The following is an 11,079-nucleotide window of genomic DNA, read 5'->3' as shown; positions in this document are numbered from 1 at the left end:
TCCTTGAAAACCTCAATTCCTATTGCTGAAAGTTTTCTTCCTTCTCCTACCAGCCCTGGCTTCCACCCCTGCCACCCTCCTCGAAACTTTGTAACAAGGTGTTCTGCTGTATCTATTCTCACCTCTCCCTCTGGCCACTCCTGCTCTGACTGCTCTTTCACCACCCACTCCCTAAAACGTGGGTGCTTCCCCAGTTTCTGTTTTTATCCCTCTTCCCTCCAGACACTCTCCCTGATCTCATCCACTTCCTGGCCTTCAACTCCCCTTTTGCCAGACAGTTGCCACTACCAACACCTCAGCACCTCAAAGCTGAATTCATTTTCTACTCACCTCAAACGGAGCCTCTTCCTTCACAGTTTTCCTTCAGACCTCCTTAAAGTTATTGTTTATTCAGCCGGGCGCGGGGCTCAAGCCTGTAATCCCAGCACGTTGGGAGGCTGAGGCGGGTGGATCACGAGGTCAAGAGATCAAGACCATCCTGTTCAACATGGTGAAACCCCGTCTTTACTAAAAATACAAAAAATTAGCTGGGCATGGTGGCACGTGCCTGTAATCCCAGCTACTCAGGAGGCTGAGGCAGGAGAATTGCCTGAACCCAGGAGGCGGAGGTTGCGGTGAGCCGAGATCGCGCCATTGCACTCCAGCCTGGGTAACAAGAGCCAAACTCCATCTCAAAAAAAAAAAAAAAAAAAAAAGTTATTGTTTATTCTAGACAGGGAATCCTGGCAGGGGTGACAGTGGAGAAGACCCCCAATCTCCCCCTCTTGAGACTTCTGAGTCTAGGCTTACAATTCCAAAGATGAAACCGACTTGGTCTCCTGCCTCCAGCTTCTTGGGAGAAGGAAATTAATCTCACCCTCCCCAAAACTCCTAAGGCACTTGAGCTGGATCTCTTTTAACATGTATCATATTCTACCTTGGTTTTTTGTTTGTTTGTTTGTTTTTTTAAAGTAGAGACAGGGTCTCACTATGTTGCCCAGGCTGGTCTCAAATTCCTGAGCTCAAGCCATTCTCTCACCTCAGCCTCCCAGAGTGCTAGGATTACAAGCATGAGCCACCATGCCCCCCACATTCTACCTTGTATTGTAATTCTCTATATACATGTTTTATCTGACCCTTTTCTCTTTTTATTCGTATTGTTTTTTAGAGATGGAGTTTATCTGTCACCCAGACTGGAGTACAGTAGCATGTTCAAAGCACACTGCAGCTTTGAATTCCTGGGCTCAATCGATATTCCCTCCTCAGCCCCCCTCAGTCACTGGGGCTACAGGTGTGCACTACTGAGTCTGGCTTATCTGATCTTTTTTTTCCTTTTTGGGATGAAGTTTCGGTCTATCATCAGGCTTAAGTGCAGTGGTGTGATCTCAGCTAACTGCAACCTATGCCTCCCAGGTTCAAACAATTCCCCTGCCTCAGCCTCCCAAGTAGCTGGGACTACAGGCGTGCAACACCAGGCTCAGCTAATTTTTTGTATTTTAGTAGAGACGGGGTTTCACCAAGTTGACCAGGATAGTCTCCATCTCCTGATCTCATGAACCACCTGCCTTGGCCTCCCAAAGTGTTGGGATTACAGGCATGAGCCACCGCGCCCAGCCATCAGATTTTTCTAATTACAAACTCCTTTTTGAGGGCAGGGTCAATTTTTTTTTTTTTTTTTAGATGGAGTCTTGCTCTGTCACCCAGGCTGGAGCACAGTGGTGCGATCTCGGCTCACTGTAACTTCTTCCTCCCAGGTTCAAGTGATTCTCCTGCCTCAGCCTACTGAGTAGCTGGGATTACAAGTACATGCCACCATGCCTGGCTAATTTTTGTATTTTTAGTAGAGATGGGGTTTCATCATGTTGGTCAGGCTGGTCTCGAACTCCTGACCTCATGATCTGCCCACCTCAGCCTCCCAAAGTGCTGGGATTACAGGCCTGAGCCATCATGCACAGCCGGCAGGGTCTACATCTTGACATCTGTCTCCTTCCCTATGTCACCTAGCACAATGTCCTGTCAATCACATGTCCTTAGTCACTGAATCTTCCTTTGCATTAACTTCCCCTCTAAACTACCCTGTGTCATCTTCAGCTTTAATTTTAAAAATTTACTATGTAATGTCGAAGTCCAGATAAAAAGGCTTCACTGGTATTTCAGTGGTATTCACTGGTATTTTAGAATTAAGATCAAACTCCTTGGGCGGGCACAGTTGCTCATGCCTATAATCCCAGCATTTTGGGAGGCCAAGGCAGGCAGATCACCTGAGGTCAGGAGTTCAAGACCAGCCTGGCCAACATGGTGAAACCCCATCTCTACTAAAAATATGAAATTTGGCCAAGCATGGTGGTGCACGCCTATAGTCCCAGCTACTCGGGAGGCTAAGGCAGGAAAATCCCTTGAACCCAGGAGGCAGAGGCTGCAGTGGGTCGAGATTGTGCCACTGCACTCCAGCCTGGGTGACAGGGCAAAAGTCTGTCTCAAAAAAAAAAAAAAAAAAAAAAAAAAAAAAGTCCGGGCGTGGTGGCTCAAGCCTGTAATCCCAGCACTTTGGGAGGCCGAGGCGGGTGGATCACAAGGTCAAGAGATCGAGACCATCCTGGTCAACATGGTGAAACCCCGTCTCTACTAAAAATACAAAAAATTAGCTGGGCATGGTGGCGTGTGCCTGTAATCCCAGCTACTAGGGAGGCTGAGGCAGGAGAATTGCCTGAACCCAGGAGGCGGAGGTTGCGGTGAGCCGAGATCGCGCCATTGCACTCCAGCATGGGTAACAAGAGTGAAACTCTGCCTCAAAAAAAAAAAAAAAAAAAAAAAAAAAAATCAAACCTCTATGTTAACATTCAAGGTTTGGCCAGGCACAGTGGCTCACGCCTGTAATCCTAGCACTTTGGGAGGCCAAGGCAGGCAGATCACCTGAGGTCAGAAGTTCAAGACCAGCCTGGCCATCAGGGTGAAACCCCGTCTTAAAAAAAAAAAAAAAAAATTCAAGGTTTGCCAAGATGTGCCTTCATCTACCCTTCCGTTCTTCCTCTTCTTCTTCTTCTTATTATTATTTTAAAGACAGAGTTTCACCATGTTGACCAGGCTGGTCTCGAAGTCCCCACCTCAAGAGTTCACCAGCCTTGGCCTCCCAAAGTGCTGGGATTAAAAGTGTGAGCAACTACACCCAGCCTACCCTTCCATTCTTATCACCTGCAACAGCCTCCTTTCTTGTTTGGCCTTCAAAGTTTCTTTCAGTACTCTTCCTTGCATATTTTTACCCATTGAAATTGTATCCATCATTCAATGCCTTCCTTCCTGTTTGTGGCCTGAAGGAAGACTTTAAAATGACACCTCCTTCGAAAAGCTCAACTGAAAGTAATCTCGCCCAGTCCTCAACACCTTCAGCACATTCTATTTCTCTTTCTACCACTGATCTCCAAACTTGGTGTACATACCTTAATTTAAAATATCTTTGATATTGTGTATATATCTCACCACTTCCCTCTACTGATAATAGAATATCGTATTGACCACTTGTACAAAGTGAGGAAACTAGAACTCAGAAAGGTAAAATTGGCCAGGCATGGTGGCTAACACCTGTAATCCCAGCATTTGTGGAGACCAAAAGGGAGGCTCCCTTGAGCCCAAGAGTTCAAGATTAGCCTGGTCAACATGGAGAAACCCTGTACTCACAAAAAATGCAAAAATCAGCAGGGTGTGGTGGCATGTGCCTACAATCCCAGCTACTCAGGAGGCTGAGGTGGGAGAATCAATTGAGCATAGGCAGTTGAGGCTGCAGTGAGCCATGATTATGCCAATACACTAAAGCCTGGGTGACAGATTGAGATGCTGTCTCAAAAAAAAAAAAAAGACCCTGTCTTAAAATAGGTAAAATTTCTTTGATTATGTATGGAGAAAAAAATAATCTAGAGCGGGGCACAGTGGTTCATGCCTGTAATTAAAGCACTTTGGGAGACTAAGGCAGGTGGATCATGAGATCAGGAGTTCAAGACCAACCTGGACAACATGACAAAAACCCATCTCTACTAAAAATACAAAAATTAGGCACACATGGTGGCAGGCACCTGTAATCCCAGCTACTTAGGAGGCTGAGGCAGGAGAATCGCTTGAACCTGGGAGGCAGAGGCTGCAGTGAGCTGAGCTAGTACCATTGCACTACAGCCTGGATGTAACAGCATTTGCCAAAAAAAAAAAAAAAAAATTATTGCCAGACACAGTGACTTAATCCTGTAATCCCAGCACTTTGGGAGGCAGGCGGATCACTTGAGGTCAGGAGTTTAAGACCAGCCTAGCCAACATGGTGAAAACCTGTCTCTACTAAAAACACAAAAATTAGCTGGGCGTGATGGATCACGCCTGTAATCCAAGCACTTTGGGAGGCCGAGGCGGGTGGATCACGAGGTCAAGAGATCGAAACCATCCTGCTCAACATGGTGAAGCCTCGTCTCTACTAAAAAATACAAAAATTGGCCGGGCGCGGTGGCTCAAGCCTGTAATCCCAGCACTTTGGGAGGCCAAGGCGGGTGGATCACGAGGTCAAGAGATGAGACCATCCTGGTCAACATGGTGAAACCCCGTCTCTACTAAAAATACAAAAAATTAGCTGGGCATGGTGGCGCGTGCCTGTAATCCCTGCTACTCGGGAGGCTGAGGCAGGAGAATTGCCTGAACCCAGGAGGCGGAGGTTGCAGTGAGCCGAGATTGTGCCATTGCATTCCAGCCTGGGTAACGAGAGCGAAACTCCGTCTCAAAAAAAAAAAAAAAAAAAAAAATTCAAAAATTAGCTGGGTGGGGTGGTGTACGTCTGTAATCCCAGCTACTTGGAGGGCTGAGGCAGGAGAATTGCTTGAACCCGGGAGGCAGAGGTTGCAGTGAGCTGAGATCGCCCCACTGCACTCCAGTCTGGCGCCTGGTGACAGAGCAAGACTCTGTCTCAAAATAATAATAATAATAATTAGCTGGGTATACTGGCAGGTGCCTGCAATCCAGCCACTCAGGAGGCAGGAGAACCGCTTGAACCTGGGAGGTGAAGGTTGCTGTGAGCTAAGATCACACCACTGCACTCCAGCCTAAGTAACAGAGCAAGACTCAAAAACAAAACAAAACAAAAAAAAACTGTATGGACAAAAATGCCAATATCATCTCAGCACCTGGCTTGTTGGCTTGTTTCACTTTCTTGTCATTCATGTGTTTATTGGAGTAGCACTTAAAATTTTTCTTTAAGAATTGTTTTTTTTTTTTTGGCTGAGTTCAGTGGCTCATGCCTGTAATCCTAGCACTTTGGGAGGATGAGGCAGATGGATCATGAGGTCAGGAGTTCAAGACCAGCCTGGCCAACATGGCGAAACCCTGTCTCTACTAAAAATACAAAATTAGCTGGGTGTGGTGGTGTGTGCCTGTAATCCTAGCTACTCGAGAGGCTGAGGCAAGAGAACCACTTGAACCCAGGAGGCGGAGGTTGCAATGAGCCAATACTGTACCATTGTGCTCCACCCTGGGTAACAGAGTGGGACTCAATCTGAAAAAACAAAGAATGTTTCCTTTGTATTATCAACTTGGCTATTTGGCTTAAGAGGCCTAGCTTTTGGCCTGTCTTGGCCTTCCGCATGCATTCTTCACTAAGCTTGATTTCTAGCTTTTGATTTAAAATGAAAGATGGCCGAGCGGTGGCTCAGGCCTGTAATCCCAGCACTTTGGGAGGCCGAGGCAGGTGGATCACGAGGTCAAGAGATTGAGACCATTCTGGTCAACATGGTGAAACCCCGTCTCTACTGAAAATACAAAAATTAGCTGGGCATGGTGGCGCGTGCCTGTAATCCCAGCTACTCAGGAGGCTGAGGCAGGAGAATTGCCTGAACCCAGCAGGCGGAGGTTGCCGTGAGCTGAGATTGCGCCATTGCACTCCAGCCTGGGTAACAAAAAAACTCCGTCGAAAGAAAGAAAGAAGGAAAGAAGGAAAGAAAGAAAGAAAGAGAGACATGCAGCTAGGCTCGGTGGCTCATGCCTATAATCCCAGCACTTTGGAGGAGCCACAGAAGGAGGAGCTTGAGCCCAAGAGTTTGAGACCAGCCTGGGCAACATAACGAGACTCTGTCCCTACAGAAAATAAGACAATTAGCTGGACAGGGTGGTGCATGCCTGTAATCCCAGCTACTTGGAAAGCTGAGGCAGAAGGATTGCTTGAGCAATGCATTCCAGCCTCGATGACAGAGCAAAACCCTGTCTCAAATAAATACGTAAATAAATAGAGAGACAAGCAAATCTTCCTTTCACTTGAACACTTAGAGGCCATTGTAGGATTATTAATTGGCCGAATTTGAATATCGTTGTGTCTAAGGGAACAGGAGCCCAAGGAGAGGGGGAGAGAGACAGGGAAACTGCCAGGTTGGTAGAGCAGCTAGAACACAGAACATTTATCAGTTAAATTTGCAGTCTTATGTGGGCATAATTCCTGGCTCCCAAACACAGTTACAGTAGTAACAACAAAGATAAATGGTCACAGAGCACCATAACAGATATAATAATAATGAAAAAGATTAAACTATTATGAGAATGACTGAAATGTGGATGGGAGACACAGAGTGAGCCATGCTGTTGGAAAATGGCACTGATAGACTTGCTTGAGGCAGGGTTGACACAAACGTTCATCTGTAAAAAATGCAGCATGTGGCCAGCACTTTGGGAGGCAGAGGTGAGTGAATCACCTGAGGTCAGGAGATTGAGACCAGCTTGGCTAACATCGAAAAACCCTGTCTCTACTAAGAATACAAAAATTAGCTGGCGAGGTGGCAAGTGCCTGTAATCCCAACTATTCGGGAGGCTGAGGTAGTAGAATTGCTTGAACCTGGGAGGCAGAGTTTGCAGTAAGCCGAGATGGTGCCACTGCACTCCAGTCTGGAAGACAGACAAGACTGTCTCAAAAAAAAAAAAAAAAAATCAGTATCTGTGAAGTACAATAAAGTGCAGCACAGTAAAACAAGATATGCTTGTAGTGAGTCGTCAGTGAATATTTTTGAATGAATGTATAGGAGTTACCCTCATCTGTTGAATAACTCCTTAGAATCTTTAAGGACGTCTCTAAATCATTCCCATAGCTTCACTTACATAGTAACTTTGTGAGAAAGAAAAGCAAAAAATTCTTTGAATTTTTTTTTTCTTTTTTGAGACAGTCTCCCTCTACTCTGTCACCCAGGCTGGAGTGTAGTGGTGTGTGATCATAGCTGACTCTAACCTCAGACTCTTGGGCTCAAACTATCTTCCTGAGTAGTTAGGACTATAGGTGTGCACTATGCTGTCCAGCCAATTTCTTTTTATTTTTTTGTAGAGACAGGCGTCTCAGTATGTTACCAAGGCTGGTCTCAAATAAATTCCCAGTCTCAACTTCTAACGTGCTGGAATTACAGGTATGAGTCACTGAACCTGACCCAAATTCTAATTTCTTTTACTTTTTCTTTCTTTCTTTTTTTTTTTTTTTTTTTTTTTTTTTTTTTTTTTTTTTTGAGATGGAGTTTTGCTGTGTTGCCCAGGCTGGAGTGCAGTTGCATAATCTCAGCTCACTGGAACCTCTGCTTCCTGGGTTCAATGATTCTATTATCTCAGCCTCCTGAGTAGCTGGGACTACAGGTGCATACCACCATGTCTGGCTAATTTCTGTATTTTTTGTAGAGATGGAGGTTCATGCCGGGCGCGGTGGCTCAAGCCTGTAATCCCAGCACTTTGGGAGGCCAAGGCGGGTGGATCACAAGGTCAAGAGATCGAGACCATCCTGGTCAACATGGTGAAACCCCGTCTCTACTAAAAATACAAAAATTAGCTGGGCATGGTGGCGCACGCCTGTAGTCCCAGCTACTAGGGAGGCTGAGGCAGGAGAATTGCTTGAACCCAGGAGGCGGAGGTTGCGGTGAGCCGAGATCGTGCCATTGCACTCCAGCCTGGGTAACAAGAGCAAAACCCCGTCTCAAAAAAAAAAAAAAAAAAAAAAAAGAGATGGAGGTTCACTACATTGCCCAGGCTGGTGTTGAACTCCTGAGCTCAAGCAATCTGCCCATCTTGGACTCCCAAAGTGGTAGGATTACAGGTGTGAGCCACCATGCCTAGCCTTGATATTATTAATTGATCTTTTGTGATGTAGTCTCCAAGAAAGAAAAGCCAGGAAGAAGCATAGACATTAAGAGTTACTGAGCACCAGCAAGAATTCAGGATACATCACTGTCTCAGGTAACTCTCACCACAGCCTTGTGAAATAGGCTATTGTGTCTCCATTTGACTGATGAGAAAACTGAGGCTCAAGAGGTAACACGTCTGGGCCAAGGTCAGATAGCTTAGTAATAAGGATTCCAACCTAGGCAGAAATGACTCCTATGCAGAAACTCCACCACTCCATTGATGAGACAAACACATGAATATGTAGAAAGCAGACTGGCAGAAGGAATTGATGTTTAAAGCAGATATATTAATTGGGAGTGAAAAACATAACTGTCAAGGGACCTATAATGAGAGGCCAGGGCATTCCTCTTTGTAGGAGAGCCTTTATTGAAAGCCAAATTATCATCTGAAGGTGGGTAGGGCAGCTGGAATTTGAGCAAGTGAAAAGACAATTACTGAACTGCCCTGCTCAGCAACTATCTGCTGGTTGGGGCTCCAGTTCCTTCCTTCCCTCTTTCATTCAGTAAATATTTATTTACCATCTTGTGTGTACTAGGCGCTGTGCCTGGGTCTGGGAAATCTAGTGGTGAAGCTAGCAGTCCAGCAGGGCATGGCAGGGTGCCACTGGCTGGGCACATTCCTCCCCTCCCCACTGCTTTGTATTTTTGGTTCGGTAAAGATCTCCTTCTCCTGCTGCCATACTCTCAACTCTTGCATCAGTTATCGTTGAGGCCACTGATTGGCCAAAGCTGTTTTTATTCCTCAATCACATTCCAATTTCAAAGATACACCTGCCTAGACTGCATTTGAAATGTTTTTGAGATGTCTTCAGCTTAGATCCTTTTTCAGATTACGACCTTTATGTGATTTTAACCTGTTCTGTATTCAGTCTTCCTGAATTAGTTTTCTAGTCTCAAATTCTGGGATCACTTTACTATAATGACCTTGTAATGGGACCATTCTGGGGACTGTGATTTATCACCCCAGATGTCATTTTCTGAGTTCTTCTTGGTTTCCTTCCCCACTCGCTAATCCCAGATACAATTCCTACCCAGGGGGAGCTTTCAGATAAGAAGTTCCACTCCAATCGGTTTGATAAAACCAAAGGAGACCCACCCTCCAAGGCTTGTTCATACAGTAATTCAATTACTCATTAAGCAGGCATTGTGCTAGGTGCTGAGGGAGGTCCTTCCTGCACAGGGCTGACAGGTGCTGAGCTGTCAAGCTACCCAACCAAAATTGTCCTCTGGAGTTGCACGTTAGCAGGCAGGACAACCACAGACTCCCAGAAACAAAGCCAACTATCTCCTAAGAGCACTTCCCAGGGGTCAGGCAACTCGGGTGCCAGCTTTTAGCCAAATAACCCAAACTGAATTTTTTTTCCAGCTCTTAGAATCTGTTTCCCTACCTGTAAAACAAAGAAATAGAAATTAGGACTAATTTTCCAAAGCCGCTATGGTGAAAACTGGTGCCACAAAGAACTGGCATTGCATATAATTCGCCTTCCTCAATTGCATACGGAGGACAGAAATCTTCAGGTTTGGAAACGTTTGCGCTTCTTAAATAAAATGTGAAAACTAACGCACTGGGTGCTTTTGGGCTTGCGTAATTGATTTAGTTTAGTTTTGTCCGCTGAGTGGTTCCTTAACGCCCCCTGCAGGCCAGATCCTGCTATAGCTCAGTCTGAATGGTCTGGGAAAGGGCTGGCCCAAACCGTTTTGAGTTTATAGGATTGTCAGGGTCCATATCACCGCCTGAAGGTCTTGAAAAGAGGCCAGGCAACAGGTGAGTAAGGTCTTGTGGTTGCTGAAGATTCCCCCCGCTGTCAGAAAGGGCCAGAGTCCCCAAATACTTCACAACCCGAATATACTTCCCATTATTTTCGTTTACTACCTCTCTTACAAGGCAGGAAGCCTCAGATCAAGAGAGAGGAAGGAATTTGCCCTACAAAGTTGGCCACGGAGTGGAGACTAGAATTTTGGGATCCAGGGCTACCTATACCTTAATAGGAGCCTCACATTTTGAGAAAGAACAACTTCTCTCTTTCTTCTGGTCTGCCTTCCTTCCCCAACCCTTCACTCCCAGAGGCTCTATACATCCTATTCTCAGAGAATCACCCTGAGGCTTGTCGCTGGAACAACACCTCTGGCCCGCCACCATCCTGTCATACCTTTCCCTATCCCCAGCGGACTTCCATACCCCGACCCCCTCCCTAAAAAGCCGCACTTGGAATCAGGATGTCGGAGTTGAAGGTGCCAATTCCAACCCTTTCTTTGTGAACCTGAGCAAGTCACTTCACTTCTCTGAACCTGTTTCCTGCTTTTGTTTTATTATGTTTTTGGTTTTTTTTGAGACAGGTTTCGTTCTGTCGCCCAGGCTAGAGTGCAGTGGCGCGTTCATAGCTCACTGCAGTTTGCCGCTCCTGAGTCCTCCCACCTCACCCTCCAGAATAGCTGGGTCTACAGGACTGCATGTTAAATAGGCAATAATTTACCTGCACCGTTCTGTTGTGAGAATGAGAGTTTATGCATGCAAACCCCTTACCAAGTCTTGATGCAAATGAAATGCTCAATAAACTGTAATTATTATTTATATTTTTACGGTTATTTTAAAGGATCTGGCTCAGGGACTGGCTGACAGTGGTGGGTGTTCAAGAAAGGTGGCTACGACCATTAATATTAAAAGTTTGGCGCACACAGCCTGGCATTTAGTAGCAGTTTAATAAACTGTGGCTTGTAGTGCTTTTTTTGATCCCAGGACGCCCAGCGCGGTTTCAGAGTTAACACCTCCTTAGCGATAACTGCCGAACGGACTTCTCGCTCAGCAACAGGCTCCTCTTACGTAAACCGCACCGGCCAATCAGCAGGAAGATGGGCGGGGTTTCTCGGCAGCCAATAGTAGTCCGCAGCGGCGCGCAGGATAGGCCTAGGCTGGTTTCCAGGCTGCTTACGG

The sequence above is a fragment of the Saimiri boliviensis genome, chromosome 11 (genome assembly GCF_048565385.1).
Source record: "Saimiri boliviensis isolate mSaiBol1 chromosome 11, mSaiBol1.pri, whole genome shotgun sequence".
Classification (NCBI taxonomy): Eukaryota; Metazoa; Chordata; class Mammalia; order Primates; family Cebidae; genus Saimiri; species Saimiri boliviensis.
This window is presented reverse-complemented; position numbering follows the sequence as displayed.